General features: G+C 34.8%; 1 pseudogene; it reads left to right on the top strand.

Annotated features, from left to right (window-relative positions):
- The window catches only part of LOC111720681, a 45,200-nt pseudogene extending 41,977 nt beyond the window's left edge, over nucleotides 1-3,223 (top strand).
- Nucleotides 3,224-16,305: the final 13,082 nt, after the last annotated feature.

Raw genomic sequence — 16,305 nt, 5'->3', positions numbered from 1 at the left:
TTAATAGTCAGCAAAACTGAGACAGAAATAACTAACTTGCCCAGGATTACACAACTAACAAGAGTCTGAGCTAGATTTGAAATGAAAATGAGGGGCTGTCACAACTGTAGTGACTATAGGTATAGGGGGAGAGGAAATCCTAGCACTCAGGCACATCTGTGATGCAGCAGAGACCAGCTGACGTGTTTGAGGAAGGGAAGAAAAAGGGTTAGAAGGGGGAACAACAGAGGAGCATGAAATGACAAATCATGTACAGGTTAAGAAACTCAATAACTTAGTGGTACAATAAAATCTGGAAAGAAAACATCTAGGGAAGATAGGAAACTCAGTGGATAGATCGCCAGGTCTGGAGTCATGAGGACCTGAATCCAAATCCAGCCTCAGACACTTGAAACATACTAGCTATATGACCCATATCCCCATTGTCTGTTCCCTTCCACCCAAAAAAAGATCCAACTAGAAAAGTTATATAAGAAGTCTACAAAACTACTGACATAATGACCTGACTCCAGGCAGATAATACCTTGTTTGACTTTACCACCAGTCTTGATTGCCTGAGCAAGTGCCATTTCTTCCTAGAAAGAGTGAGTTCATCATACTTTCAGTTACATGCTTAACAAAGCTTATATTATGTGCTCACACCCCTTTCGCTGTTGGAACATTGCATAGACACTCAGAACTATGTGTTCATCTGTCTTGCCACTTTGCTAAAGCTCACTACTTCTCTGACTCAAGCCCTTATTCAGTTATATGCTCAAATTAAAAAGCTGGGCTGGTTTGACGGTCAGAAAGATGAATAACTCTTCCGAAATGTAATCATAGACATCATAAGATTTTTATAGGATGGTGTTGAACATTGCATCATTGGAGTAAGGGTGTCTCAGATAACCAATGAAATTAATCAAGCAGATTGCACCCTTTTTCTGACCAAAAAAGAAAAATAGCCTCCTCTTTTCAAAATTTTTCATTATGCAATATCTTGTGTCATTTACTAAAATAGGCTTCAGGAAAATATCTGAATTTGAATGATGAAGGTCAGCATGGTTTGTTCATGCAACTGATCAAACTCACCCATAGCTTCCTAAACTTTGATTTTATCAGCAAATCATCTCATGAGTACTCAGATGACCTGTGCACAGTATAAATTCCCACTAGTTGAAGATCAGAATTCTTAGATTCTTCCACCCTGCAGCTGTTTTTTGACCTGTATCATTCCATCCCTCCTTCATTTTCACCTCTGGTCCTATACTGTTTAGTAGAAATTGCTTCAGTTCACAGGTCCCTCTTTAATAATGCAGAAAGGGCAAAGTTTCTCTCTCATCTTGTTGATGTTATTAAGTGAATACTGGAAAATCCACCGAATTTGTCAGATCCAGACAATTACAATGAATTCTGAAGTTTTCTGTCCACATAGAAAAGAAACTACCAGCCGGGGAAATTGGTTAAGGTGGAAAACTATCTGGGGGTTATCCAGAAATAGTTAACTTCATAGTGACAAGCTTCCATCACTGGGAATTTGCTCCAAATAGAGGGTACTATCTCCTGAACCATGGCAGCAATTGGCTTTCTATATCAAAACTACAGAACCCAGAGCTCCTCAAACTGGAAACCTATATCCTGGAAGTCATCAGAATCTATATCACATCATGCTTGGAGTTTATGCACATCGTATAGGACTGATTCAATAGCAGTTGGATCAACTTTTCTACAATTGGTTCCTGTGAACATAAGACGACATAGATATTCTTTGTCCAGTGTTTGATCAGTCACCCCAAAAATACTAGGAGCTGCTCCAGGGAGTCAGTGCAAGCTTCAAGAATATCACTGTGCAAAAAGGATGACTAATGTGTCTGGTTAACATTATTGATGCAGTAATTGATGGCCATATTTCATTTGAGAGCACAAATAAGCAAGATGTTATGGATAGAGAACTAGACCATTGGGTTCTCCAGCTGATGAATCTGATAGACTCTCATTTGGCATAGGTAGGAAAAGAGACATTAAACTTAACCATTTTGAACTTGTTTGAATAGTTCCACATTGGGGACCAGGTGCTGAAATGCTTCTAGTTGTATTACCATATCTTAGAAGTCTTGAATTTAAACAATGAAATCATAGTCCTGGGAGGCCTCTGTGAATCAATCATCTCTAAAACATTACAGCTTCTCAATGATCTCAATGACCATCAAGTACAGTAGTATAAGGAAACTGGTAAAACTTAGGGCAGTACAGCTTATACTGAACATCACATGAATGAGCACTTTTCATTTGGGGATATTAATAATCATTTCAACCTGGCAGACATATAGTGTCTGTACTTGGGTACCACTTCATGGTAGATTTTTGTGGAGGATGAGGATTAATACAAATTGTTCATGTTGCCTAATATTTGAAGCTATTGCCCAGATGTTTAACACCAATACCTGCAATAGATAGGGAGCTTTACTGAATGAGGATGCGTGAAAGTACAGATATATATTTAGTGTAGAAAGAGAAGAAAAAAATATCCAATGTATATTTTTCTTATTGTCCATCCCTTTACTTCTCCCTGAAATGACCACTTTCTGTTACTGTCTCAATCATTGTTATTAGGAACTCTAAGCCATGTCTAGTTAATCACCAACACTCTTTTACTATGGCTTTGAGTCCCCTAGCCACTGACAAACATTCCAACTAAAGTGTTTGATCTTTTCCTCTTCTCCCATTGCTGTGGAACTAAATAGCTCTGAATATGGCCACTTCTAGCCAAGTGCTTGTGGCCAATAACTTTTAGTCTTCCCCAGGCTTTGAGGCAAAATGAATGTGTGTGTATGTGTGTGTGTGTGTGTGTGTGTGTGTGTGTGTAAGCCTGTGTAAAGGTGAGCCACTGACAATTCCATAAACTTGAAGCAGCTTCAATTTATCTATTAGTATGTTCAGTATTAATAATGAGCATTTGTAAGGGATTGTAAAGTATTTTAACAGAATCCTTCTGAAGTCACACAGAGTAATCTTTGGGGGAAAAAAAAAAACTTTAATCTCTTTACCAGAACTTTATCTAAATGGCATTGGAACTTCCATTAAATAATTAGGCCACTATCTTTCACAGATATTTACACACACACACACACACACACACACACACTGCACTCAAGAATGTATGAGCTAGAGAAAGTTACCACAATATAGAGGATTTTTATTAACAAGGTCTGGCTAGCATAAAATATTTAACATCCTTCTCCTTTTACTCCTTTTAAAATATATTTTTTCTTTAAAAATAGACCATAGTAAATGTTTTTAATATGAAAAACAAAAAAAATACCTACAGAAAAATAGAGAACGCTACTTGCCTTTTACCTTTCTCACAATTGTTACTGCTAGTTGTATGCATTTCTAATTCAACTCTTGCTCAAGGTATACATAAATTAGGTTACATGTTCATTTCTCTTACCTTACCTGCCCCAACCAAGCCTGATTAGTTTTTTTGTTTTGTTTTGTTGTGTTGTGTTGTGTTTTCATTTTTTATTTTATTTTTTATTCTTTCCTCTGATAATTGTATTGTTGAGTTCTTTCTTGCAAGGTCAGATTGAAAGTTGATTTATAAGGGTGTTTGCTAAATATATGTTAAGCATTGTGACTGCTGATAAACTTAAATGGTTTTTATTTTAAAAGCACATGGTGATATAATTAATAATTAGCAAAGGCAGAATTTAGATTCTGGGATTAATACCCCAGTATTTTTATACTATGTAATTGTGCTTGTCTTTTATAACTGGGAAAATGTTAGATTGTTCATATAGTGATATTAAGAGACTACCAATGGTCATCTTACATGCTTCTTTGTTATACACAGAAAGTGAAGAGAATATAAGAAAAATGCCAACCATGACTCTAGTCACTTTATGGACAGATTATGATGTCTCACAGGATGTGCAGATATGTGTGCATTGCAGTGTAAGGTTGCTAGAGTGAATTCCCACATTGAAAGAACCACTGGAGTATCACAATAATAATTTACTATTTTTGGTTTTATATCTTTAGCACCAAGCACAGTTCCTGATATTTTGCAGGTGCTTAATGAATGCTAGACTGATATATTAAAGTGAAAATCAGGAGTTATAGTCAATTAGAATGGTAGCATACATAATGTGAACACAAACCCAAAGAAAGGAAATATAAAACCAAATGTTGAGTAAAGGAAAGTCTCCCTTACATCTCCCAATTTTAGTGTTCCATTTTGACTCCTCTCCTATTTCTGTTTTTAGATATTTGCTATGTTGAAAATGATCAGTCAAATATTGTTCATTTAAAACTCATTTTTGTCATAAAGATCTCATATACTATAAACATGTAAAAGAAAAAAATGGAAACAAAATATATTGCATATAAGGATTTTATGCCATTCCTCAGAGGAAATAATAACATCTTAAAAATGGGGAAGCTAAATCACAAAACAATAGAATGCTTTTCTTGACTAAAGAACACACCATGTTAGAAATTAAATCTAGGAAATTGTCTACTATCATTTCAGGGACTAGAAATCTCCCCTTGACCTATGTTCTTTATACCACCTATTCTTTTATCTCCCTGTTTCTCACCTGATTAACCCAGCACTCTTCCTACAACCAATATAATCATCAATGCCTGTGGCTTTCACCTTGCTGGTAAACATGATAACTGCTGACCTCTGTCAGGTCTACCTCTCTTTTGTCTCAATAATCTCTTATCTAACTGTGATCCCCCCCTGAATTCATCGCTGGGTCAATTTCATGTCACTTAAACATCCCAATTGTCTTATCAGAAACAGAGAAAATAGTTGGAAGAAGTCTTCAGCCCACACTCTGGTCCATAGGATTTAATTTTTTTTTTCATAAACCAGTGTATATTTTGGCCTGAAAAGAAACAACTATATGAATAAGACTTTGGTCTTAAAGGTTTTCTATACAATGGATAAAGTATGCACAATCAAATTATAAGCCCTGTATTTAAATTAATTATGTGGAGAAACAGTATGAGAAGCAAATTCATACAAATTAATAAATTTATGCATGCACAAATTTATCATCACAATATAATATGCACAATATCATGCATCAATATAATAATATAATATTATATAATGTTTTGGTTTGTATAGCTTCCTCATTTGAGCAACATCTATACCAATGAAATCAAAAGTCTAGTTACTCTCTACTATCCTTATAAGTTTAAATAAAAATATAGATATGTAAATATAAATAATATATGCATATATATATATAGATAGATAGATAGATAAAGAGAGACAGGCAGACAAATAGAGATCAGCTTTGACCATGGAATCAGAAAGTTATGCATTCAAGACCTACTCATGAGGCTTATTATGATGAAAGATAAATCACTTAAATCTTCATACTTATTCACATTACATTTGTGTTCGAATAATATATAATTTCAAAATAATATATAAAATCAACTATGTTTGAAGAACTACATGAAATGATAAAAAAAATCCTATAATGCCTAGAGTGCTGCTATCTTCATGGAACTTTCAGCATGTTAGTAGTCATTCATAGATTATTGAATCCTGAAGATGAATACCTCTTCATAAGCCAAGATCTTCTATGAATTATGTCAGTCCTGGATCATTCAAACTTCAGATCACTTCTGGCTCTATAAATTGTCTTTCTTTCTCCTTTGATGATAAGGGCGAACCAACTAAATTAAAATATCCCCTACTGTCATAAGTTTATCCTAGACAATGCAAGAATGGCCAATCACATTTAGAAGAGTTAGCAGGGATTTTATAGAGATAGAGTGGGGATATTGTAACAAGAGGAAGGAAACCTAGACTCAAGTCATAGTTCTGACAAAATGAGTATGTCTTTTAACTTCTCTTCATCAATGATTCTGTGTCTTCATCTGAAAACCAGAAATATTTGCTTCCCTTACGTTATAGGTTATTTATGATTTTAAAAATCACAAAGAGCTATAAATATTGGAGTTATCATAGATGTGGTTGCTAAAGTTTGATAATCAGCGAGTGACATAGGGAAGTAGTGAAGAATCATTTTTTTTTTCATTTCAGTTCTCTTTAATTATATTGATATGCAGGAAAAAATAATGTTTTTACTCCCAAAGTGAACTCATGCTAATATGGTGGAAAGCAATAGATACCAAGATCTCTCCATTTTGGTAATCACTGTTCTCCAGAACAATTCACACTGGTAGTGTGGCGATTTTTGGCACCTGCTCCAACATAGATATCATGTCATTTGACATTGAGATGTCTCTCAATGACAATGAGAAAATTACTCTCTCAGCACCATATCTAGAGGATAGCTCATGACAATATTCTCTTTGGAGTGGTAGTTGCAATGTCTTATAGTTCTTAGCTGAACCAGTCTTCTAATAAAATTCATCAAAACTCCTTCATTTGATCAGGAAATTAAGTAAGTTAAAGGATGAATTGCCCTATCATCTCCTTTATGTAACTTTAACCCATAAATTTTCTGGTTCCCATCTTGGAAGAAGGCCCCATACTTAGTGTAATGTAATATAGATTCTGCCACTTCCTCCTATCAGGGGCATTAAAACAATACCAAATTCTTCCCACATCTCCCTTCCTGCCTGCTCATTAAGAACATGTGGAGAGGGGGAGAAGCTCCAAGGAGCTGAATTCCAAAAATAGTTTCCCAAGGTAAACATAAATAAAAATTTAATAAGCTCTGGATTACTCTATATTATGTATTTTGAAAGACAGGAAGGGGATGGTCCCCCCCAAAATAATTTCTTTTTAAAAAGAGAGAGGTCTCATGGAGTTACTAAATACTTCATAATTTAAGAGCTTGACAAGATGTAGGAAATGGAAATTGTATCTCCCTAGGAAGTAAAAATGATGCAAAAAATAGAGGTAGAAGATTGTCAAAAACAAACTTTTCCTATTTTCTCATTTGGCACAGAAGCATGCCTAAATATAATTCTGTGCACATTCAAGGGATTTTCCCCTTTGATTCAGAAAATTGCTTTTTAAGGATCCAGGAAACATGTGTTTTAGTTCCTACCATCCACTGGTCATGTCCATTAATGAGAAAAAAACAAATTCTCTAGCCTTAGTTTCTATATCTGATCATTTATAGAAGTTGGATTAGATTTCCAGGATTCTTTCTAACTATAAAATTCTATGATTCTATGATTTTTGATAACTTCTCTAAGAGGTGTACAATAGCATCAAAACCATCAGACACCAGAGTTACTGGTTTAGAGATAATGATTCCTCTTCAAAAGTAGAGGAAAGCTGGATATATAATGACCCAGTCTAACCTTCTTCTAGAATAGGCTTGTAACTGGAATTTTATAGAGTACTGAATCTTGAGCACTCATTTTCTAATAATACTTTACCTCCAAGAATCCTTTCCTTACAACTTCCTTCCTATATGTAAATATGGAGAATTTTATAGAAAAGTATAAATTTACACATTGTAGAAAAAAAAAAAAACAAAGCAAAACATTTAATAAACTTTTATGTGTTATCCTTCGAAAACTTTTGCTTTTAAATTCCCAAAAGGGTTAAAAAAAATCTTCAAGAACTATTGATTTATAATGATTAGTTGTCTTGAAAGGAGACACTCAGTTAAGGCTACTTACTAGACTGAAGAATAACAGTTGTTTTTCACATAAGAATTGAAATAAGAAGCTGATATAGATTCTAGGGGAAAAAAGGGAAACAAAGATGATATCTTAAGCCATTTAAAATTTAGTTGATTTATATTCATCTTCCACATATGCAGTTTTCCATATGCATTTGCTTTATCTCCTCTATGTCAGAATACTGACCTTGGATTCAGTGTTATCTTTTATGACCTCTAATTCTTTATATTGAATAAGGATGTTTGTCAGCAAATATGATACAGAGATAGGGATGATGGAAATCTAAAGGAAAACCATGGTCCATCTTTAATGTGATTTAATAAAAAGCAGGAAATATCTATATTGGGTTGTCCCAATGTTTTTGCTAAGATCTGAAATCCCTGCCTCCGAAGGCAAAGACACAGAAGAAAAGTTGCAAAATTCACAGGAATTCTGAAATGAGGAAATTAAAAACAAAGTGGAATTACAATGTATTTACTATCTATAAAAAATAGATCTAACCTTACATTAAAATTCAGTCCAGGACATTATCAACAATTCATCTAAATTCCATCTTTACCTTAGCTTGTTTTTTTTTTTTATTTTATTATAGTAACTTTTTATTGACAGAATCCATGCCTGGGTAATTTTTTTTACAACATTATCCCTTGCACTCTCTTCTGTTCCGATTTTTCCCTCCACCTCCACCCCTCCCTAGATGGCAAGCAGTCCTATATATATTGAATATGTCCTAGTATATCCTAGATACAATGTATGTGTGCAGATCCAAACAATTTTCCTGTTGCACAGGAGATTGGATTCAGAAGGTAGAAGTAACCGGGAAGAAAAACAAAAATAAGAACAGTTTACATTCATTTCCCAGTGTTTTTTCCTTTGGGTGTAGCCGCTTCTGTCCATCATTGATCAATTGGAACTGAATTAGGTCTCTTTGTCAAAGAAATCCACTTCTATCAGATTACATCTTCATATAGTATCGTTGTTGAAGTATATAATGATCTCTTGGTTCTGCTCATTTCACTTAGCATCAGTTCATGTAATTCTCTCCAAGCTTCTCTGTATTCATCTTGCTGGTCATTTCTTACAGAACAATAATATTCCATAACATTCATATACCACAATTTCAACCATTCTCCAACTGATAGGCAGCCACTCAGTTTCCAGCTTCTAGCCACTACAAACAGGGCTGCACAACATTTAGCACATACAGGTCCCTTTCCTTCTTTAGTATCTCCTTGGGGTATAAGCCCAGTAGAAACACTGCTGGATCAAAGGGTATCACAGTTTGATAACTTTTGGGCATAATTCAGATTGCTCTCAGAATGGTTGGATTAGTTCACAGCTCCACCAACAATGTATCAGTGTCCCAGTTTTTCCCATCCCTCAACACTCATCATTATTTTCCTGTCATCTTAGCCAATCTGACAGGTGTGTGAGTAGTATCTCAGAGTTGTCTTAATTTGCATTTCTCTAGTGTAATAATGATTTGGAACACTCTTTCATATGAGTGGTAATGATTTCAATTTCATCATCTGAAAATTGTCTGTTCATATCAACTTTGACCATTTATCAATTGGAGAATGGCTTGGTTTCTTATAAATTAAGTCAGCTCTCTATATATTTTGGAAATAGGCCTTTATCAGAACCTTTAACTGTGAAGATGTTTTCCCAGTTTATTTGCTTCCCTTCTAATCTTGTTTACATTAGTTTGTTTGTACAGAAGCTTTTAATTTGGTGTAATCAAAATTTTCTATTTTGTGATCAATAATGGTCTCTAAGTTCTTCTTTAGTCAAATTTCTTCCTCTTCCACAAGTCTGAGAGTAAACTATCCTATGTTCCTCAATTTGTTTATAATCGTTCTTTATGTCTAAATCATGGACCCATTTTGATCTTATCTTGGTATACTATTATTAAGTGTGGGTCCATGCCTAATTTCTGCCATACTAATTTCCAGTTATCCCAGCAGTTTTGTCAAATAATGAATTCTTATCCAAAGTGAGGATCTTTGGGTTTGTCAAACACTAAATTGCTATAGTTGACTATTCTGTCTTGTGAACCTAACTTGTTCCACTGATCAACTAATCTATTTCTTAGCCAATACCAAATGGTTTTGGTGACAGCTGCTTTATAATATAGTTTTAGGTCAGGTACCGCTGGGCCACCTTCATTTGATTTTTTTTTCATTAATTCTTTTGAGATTCTTGACCTTTTATTATTCCATATAGATTTTGTTGTTATTTTTCTAGATCATTAAAATATTTTTCTTGGAAGTCTGATTGGTATAGCACTAAATAAATAGATTAGTTTAGGGAGTATTGTCATCTTTATTATGTTGCTCGACCTATCCAGACACTGATATTTTTCAATTGTTTAAGTCTGACTTTATTTGTGTGGAAAGTGTTTTGTAATTTAGCTCATATAATTCCTGACTTTCCTTTGGTAGATAGATTCCCAAATATTTTATGCTGTCGACAGTTATTCTGAATGGAATTTCTCTTTGTATCTCTTGCTGTTGGATTTTGTTGGTAATGTATAAAAATGCTGAGCATTTATGGGGATTTATTTTATAACCTGCAACTTTGCTAAAGTTATGGATTATTGCTAATAGCTTTTTTGTAGAATCTCTAGGGTTCTCTAAGTATACCATGATATCATCTGCAAAGAGTGATAGTTTGGTTTCCTCACTGCCTATTCTGATTCCTTTAATCTCTTTCTTGACTCTTATTGCCGAGGCTAGTGCTTCTAATACAATATTGAATAGTAATGGTGACAGTGGGCAACCTTGCTTCACTCCAGATCTTACTGGGAAAGATTCCAGTTTTTCGCCACTGCATATGATGCTTACTGATGGTTTTAAATATATGCTCCTGACTATTTTAAGAAAAAGTCCATTTATTCCTATACTCTCAAGTGTTTTTATTAGGAATGGATGTTGTATTTTATCAAATGCTTTTTCTGCATCTATTGAGATGATCATATGGTTTTTATTAGTTTGTTTATTGATATAGTCAATTATGCTAATAGTTTTTTCCTAATATTGAACCAGCCCTGCATTCCTGGTATAAATCCTACTTGATCATAGTGTATTATCCTGTGGATGATTTTCTGTAATCTTTTTGCTAATATTTTATTTAAGATTTTAGCATCGATGTTCATTAGAGAGATTGGTCTATAATTTTCTTTCTCTGTTTTCAGCCTACCTGGTTTAGGTATCAGTACCATGTCTGTGTTGTAAAGGGTTTGGTAGGACTCCTTCAGTCCCTATTTTTCAAATAGTTTATATAGCACATTGGGGTTAATTGTTCTTTAAATGTTTGAGTAGAATTCACATGTAAATCCATCTGGTCCTGGGATTTTCTTAGGGAGTTGGTTAATAAGCATTCTATTTCTTTTTCTAAGATGGGACTGTTTAGGATATTTACTTCTTCCTCTGTTAATCTGGGCAAGCTATATTTTTGAGGTATTCTTCCATTTCATTTAAGTTGTCAATTTATTGCCATAAAAGCTGGGCAAAGTAATTCCTAATTATTGCTTTAATTTCCTCTTCATTAGTGGCGAGTTCTCCTTTTCATTTTTAAGACTAACAATTTGATTTTCCTCTTTCCTTTTTAATCAGATTTACTAAGGGTTTGTCTATTTTGTTGGTTTTCATAGAACCAACTCTTAGTTTATTAATTAATTCAATAGTTTTTTACTTTCAATTTTATTGATCTCTCCTTTTATTTTAGAATTTCAAGTTTAGTGTTTGACTGGGGTTTTAATTTGTTCCTTTTCTAGCATTTTTAGTTGTAAGCCCAATTCGTTGACCTTCTCTTTCTCTGCTTTATGCAAGTAACCTCTAGAGATATGAAATTTCCCTTTATTACCACTTTGGCTGCATCCACACATTTTGATATGATGTCTCATTATTGTCATTTTCTTGGGTGAGATTATTAATTATGTCTATGATTTGCTGTTTTACCCAATCATTCTTTAGTGTGAGATTATTTAGTTTCCAATTATTTTTGGTCTACTTTCCCTGGCTTTTGTTGAGTGTAATTTTATTGCATCGTGGTCTGAAAGGATGCATTCACTATTTCTGCTTACTGCATTTGAGTTTGAGGTTTTATGTCCTAATATATGGTCTATTTTTGTATAGGTTCCATGAACTGCTGAAAAGAAAGTGTACTCCTTTCTCTCTCCATTTCATTTTCTCCAGAGGTCTATCATATCTAACTTTTCTAGTATTCTATTTACCTCTTTGACTTCTTTCTTATTTATTTTATGATTTGATTTATCTAATTCTAAGAGTGCAAGGTTGAGATCTCCCACTATTATAGTTTTGCTATCTATTTCTTCTTGCAGCTCTCTTAATTTCTCTTTTGAGAATTTAGATGCTACACCACTTGGTGCATATATGTTTAATATTGATATTGCTTCATTATTTATGCTACCCTTTAGTAAGATATAGTGCCCTTCCTTATCTCTTTTAATTAGATCAATTTTTGTTTTTGCTTGATCTGAGATCAGGATGGCTACCCCTGCTTTTTTGACTTCACCTGAAGCATAGTAGAATTTGCTCCATCCTTTTACCCTTATTCTGCATGTATCTCCCTGCTTCAGGTGTGTTTCCTGTAAACAACATATTGTAGGATTCTGGCTTTTCATCCATTCTGCTAATCACTTCCTCTTTATGGGGGAGTTTACCCCATTCACATTTATGGTTAAAATTACCAATTCTGTATTACTTGCCATCTTGTTAACTCCTATTTATGCTTTTCTCCCTTCTTTTCCCTTACCCCCTTCCTAGTATTAAACTTGAGGCACTTGCTTCTCACAGCCATCCCTTTTAGCATCCCTCCTCCTCACCTTAGGTTCCTCCCCTATCTTACTCCTTTCCCTCTCAGTTTCTGTATTCCCTTCTGCTTAGCTTATTCCTTCCCTTTTCACTTTTCCCTTCTCACATTTCAATGAGATGGGAGAAGTTTCACCATATATTGAATATGTCTAACATTTTTCTCTTAAGGAGTCAATTCTTATGGCATTAAAATACCCTATATTCATCCCCCTCCATTCTTTCTCTCAGATATAATAGGTTTCCTTTGCCTCTTTGTGAGATATAGTACCCTCACTTTACCCTTTTTTCTGATACAATGTCCTTTCCACCTCTGATTTCTAGAACAAGGTATACATGTATTTTTTATACATCTTTACAGCATAAATATAGTTCCCAAGATTTCTTTTTACCTTTTTAGGTTTTCTTGAGTTCTATATTTGCAGATCAAACTTCTTGTTAAGTTCTGGTTTTCACCAAAAATAGGTGAAATTCACTTATTTTGTTGAATGACCATCTTCTTCCCTAGAAAAGATACTCATTCTGGCTGGGTAAGTTATTTTTAGTTGCATACCAGTTCCTTAGCCTTTGAGATATCATATTCAGGCCCTTGATCTTTTAATGTGGATGCTGATAGATCTTGGGTGATCCTTATTGTGCTCCTCTATATTTGAATTGGGTTTTCTAGCCGCTTGGAGTATTTTTCCTTTGTTTGAGGGTTCTGGCATTTGGCCACTATATTTCTTGGTGTTTTGATTTTAGGATCCTTTCAGTGGGTGATCGGTGATCCTTTCAATGTCTATTTTACCCCTCTGTTTCTATGACTTCTGGGCAGTTCTCTTTGATAATTTCCTGGAAAATAGTGTCCAGGCTCTTTTTTTCATCATATTTTTCTGGGAGTCCAATGATTCTCAGATTGTCTCTCCTATACCTGTTTTCCAGGTCTGTTGTTTTCCCCAGAAGATATTTCACATTTTTCTCCATTGTGTGGGTTTTTTGGTCTTGCTTGACTGATTCTTCTTGTCTCCTCGAGTCATTCAATTCCATTTGTTCTATTCTTATTTTCAGTGAAGTGTTTTCTTCACTCACTTTTTTTATATCTTTTTCTAATTGTCCAATTTTTTCTTTGGAATGTTTTTCCATTTTGCCCATTTTATTCTTTAGTGAGCTATTTTCTGTTTCCAGTTCACTAATCCTATTTTTCAAGGATTTTATTTCTTTATCCATTCTGTCTTTAAGTGAGTGGGATGACTTCTCCAATCTCTCTTGCCAAGCCTCCCTCTCCTTTTCCCATTTTTCTTGTAGCTCTCTTGTGAGAGCCTTTTTAATTTCTTCTGTGAGATTCATCTGTGCTGAGGAACAGATGATCTCCTCCTGTGGGGATTCACCTGAAGTTTTTAGTCTCCTTAGGGTTTAGAGTCTGTTCTCTGTCTGTATAAAAGCTGTCAATCGTTAAGGTCCTTTTCAACTTTTTGCTCATTTTGTCAGAGAAGAATCAGAGACAAATTAGCAAAGAAAAAAAGGAAAAAAATAAAACCACAAATGGAATCTGTTTTTTGGGGGGAGGGGCTGGGTGGCGTTACCGAGCTTCCTCTACAGACTGAGAGGGCAGCAGCGAGGCACTAGCAGGACTGTGCTGCTGTGCTGCCCCTGCGCTCTGAGACTCTGAGAGCGTGCTGAGATGCTGTGGGGGAGGGGTGGCCGGTCTCAAGGAACTCCAGCTGTTTGGGGTTGAATTCTTCACCCTTCCCCCCTCCCTCTCCCCAGTGTTTTTAGCTTCTCTGCTGGGCTACTGACTTGCTGCCAGGGCAAAGTATCCAATCCTGTGGTGAAGTTCTCCCGCAGAGACGGCTGAGATCACACCCCAACCCCCTCCGGTCTGCTCGGCTGTGAGCTGCCTGCCTCAAGCTCTTACTGCCGCTGCCTGCCCTCAGCCAGTGCCTGATCTAAAACCGTCCCGCTCTCGAGCAAAAACAGACCTTTCCTGTCGAATCTCAAGGATGTCTTCTCTTGGTAACTGTTTATGGGGTTTTTTTCAGTCAGGCATTAATTCAGAGGCTTGTAATGAGATGGATTCTGAGAGAAAACGCAGAGCTTACACAGCTGTGTGCCTCCTCGCCGCCATCTTGGCCGGAAGTCGACCACTTGTTTTTTTTAAAGATAATTTTAATTTATTTTTAATATATTTTGCTTTATGAATCATGTTGGGAGAGAAAAATCAGAACAAAAGGGAAAAACCATAAGAGATATTAAAAAAAAAAACAGAAAAAAGAAGTGACTGAAGCATATGTCAATTTACATTCAGTCTTGTTTGTTCTTTTTTCTGAATGCAAATGGCACTTCTGGTCCAAAGTCTATTGGGATTGCTTTGGATCACACACTGAGAAGAAGCAAGTCTTTCACAGTTGATCATTGCACATTCTTGCTATTAATATGTACAATGTACATATTACATTTTGGTTCTGCTTGTTTCACTTAGCATCAGTTCTTCTAAATATTTCCAGACCTTTCTGAAGTCAGCTTGTTTATCATTTTTTATAGAACAATGATATTCCCTCATCTTCATATACTACAACTTGCTTACCCAATTGGTGAGGATCCACTCCTTTTCCAGTTCTTTGCTACCACAAAAAAGTTTGCTGCTACAAACATTTTTTGTACATGTGGGCCCTTTCCCCTCCTTTATCATTTTCTTGGTATTCAGACCCAATAATGGCACTGCTGGGTCAAAGGATATGCACAGTTGTATATCCTTTTGGGCATAGTTTCAGATTGCTCTCCAGAATGGTTGGATCATTTCACAACAGCAACAATGCATTAGTGTCCCAGTTTTCCCCATCCCTTCCAATGTTTATTATTATCTTTTCCTGTCATCTTAGCCAATCTGAGAAGTTGTGAGGTGGATATTTTAGCTTGTCAATTGTCTTACATTATTTCCATTTCTTGAATTCTGATGAATGATGTGCAAATAGCTTATGACAAACAATAATTAAGTAGCTCTTCATTTTATGACCCTCACCCTAACTCTAGGTATAGGACATTAAATTTCCTCAAAACTTCCATTCTGGGTTGTATACTATATTTACATTTTATTATTCCTTTGTTATATTTTTAGTTGTATAGTTTTTAAGAAGTAACATTATTTCAAGACAATATTCAAAGTTGTATTTCTTAAAGAACCTATTTTGGTAAGTGTTAAGATACTAAGGCAGCTGATCATGTGGGCAACTTGAACATTTTATAGGTGAAGCCCACAATGAAGCAGTTTCAGTAACACAGAAACAAATGGGAGCACTCAATAAAAAAGAAAAAAAAATAGCAAGAAAACTAGCAAAAACCTTCAGAGGAATGTGGCAGTTACAAAGAAAGTAGTCAACAACAGAGAAGGTATCATAAAAATCACACATGACTTAGCAACCAATACTATAAAGAAGTGGAGAGGTTGGAATGTGATACCACAGAAAGCAAAAGTCATAGGCTTACAAGTTTAAAATAATTTACCTAGAAAAATAACTATAATAGTGTAGAAGAAAAATATATCCTTAATTAAAAAGACTTCTAAGCATTTTTACTTAAAAGATGAGAATCCATAGAAACTTTGACATGTCAATAGCAATCAAGATAAATACAAAAATGGGTAAAAACCATCATAAGTGAACTCCTCTTTCTCACTCTTTATAAATCTTTTAAAAAAGATAGTAAGAAAAAAAGAGAAGGTAAAATATAAATAATTATAAATTGATTACATTATAATATGATGAGATAATACAGGGGTCTCCAGAGAACCCTTGACATCATCAATTGTAATAGAGACTATAAGAAGGCTTATTGTTTTTTTTAAATAAAAAGAATAGAAAGAAAAGGTGAAAAGAATACACTAGAATAG

The sequence above is a fragment of the Sarcophilus harrisii genome, chromosome 4 (assembly GCF_902635505.1).
Source record: "Sarcophilus harrisii chromosome 4, mSarHar1.11, whole genome shotgun sequence".
Lineage (NCBI taxonomy): Eukaryota > Metazoa > Chordata > Mammalia > Dasyuromorphia > Dasyuridae > Sarcophilus > Sarcophilus harrisii.
Note: the sequence above shows the minus strand (reverse complement) of the source record. Positions and strands in the feature narration are given on the sequence as shown.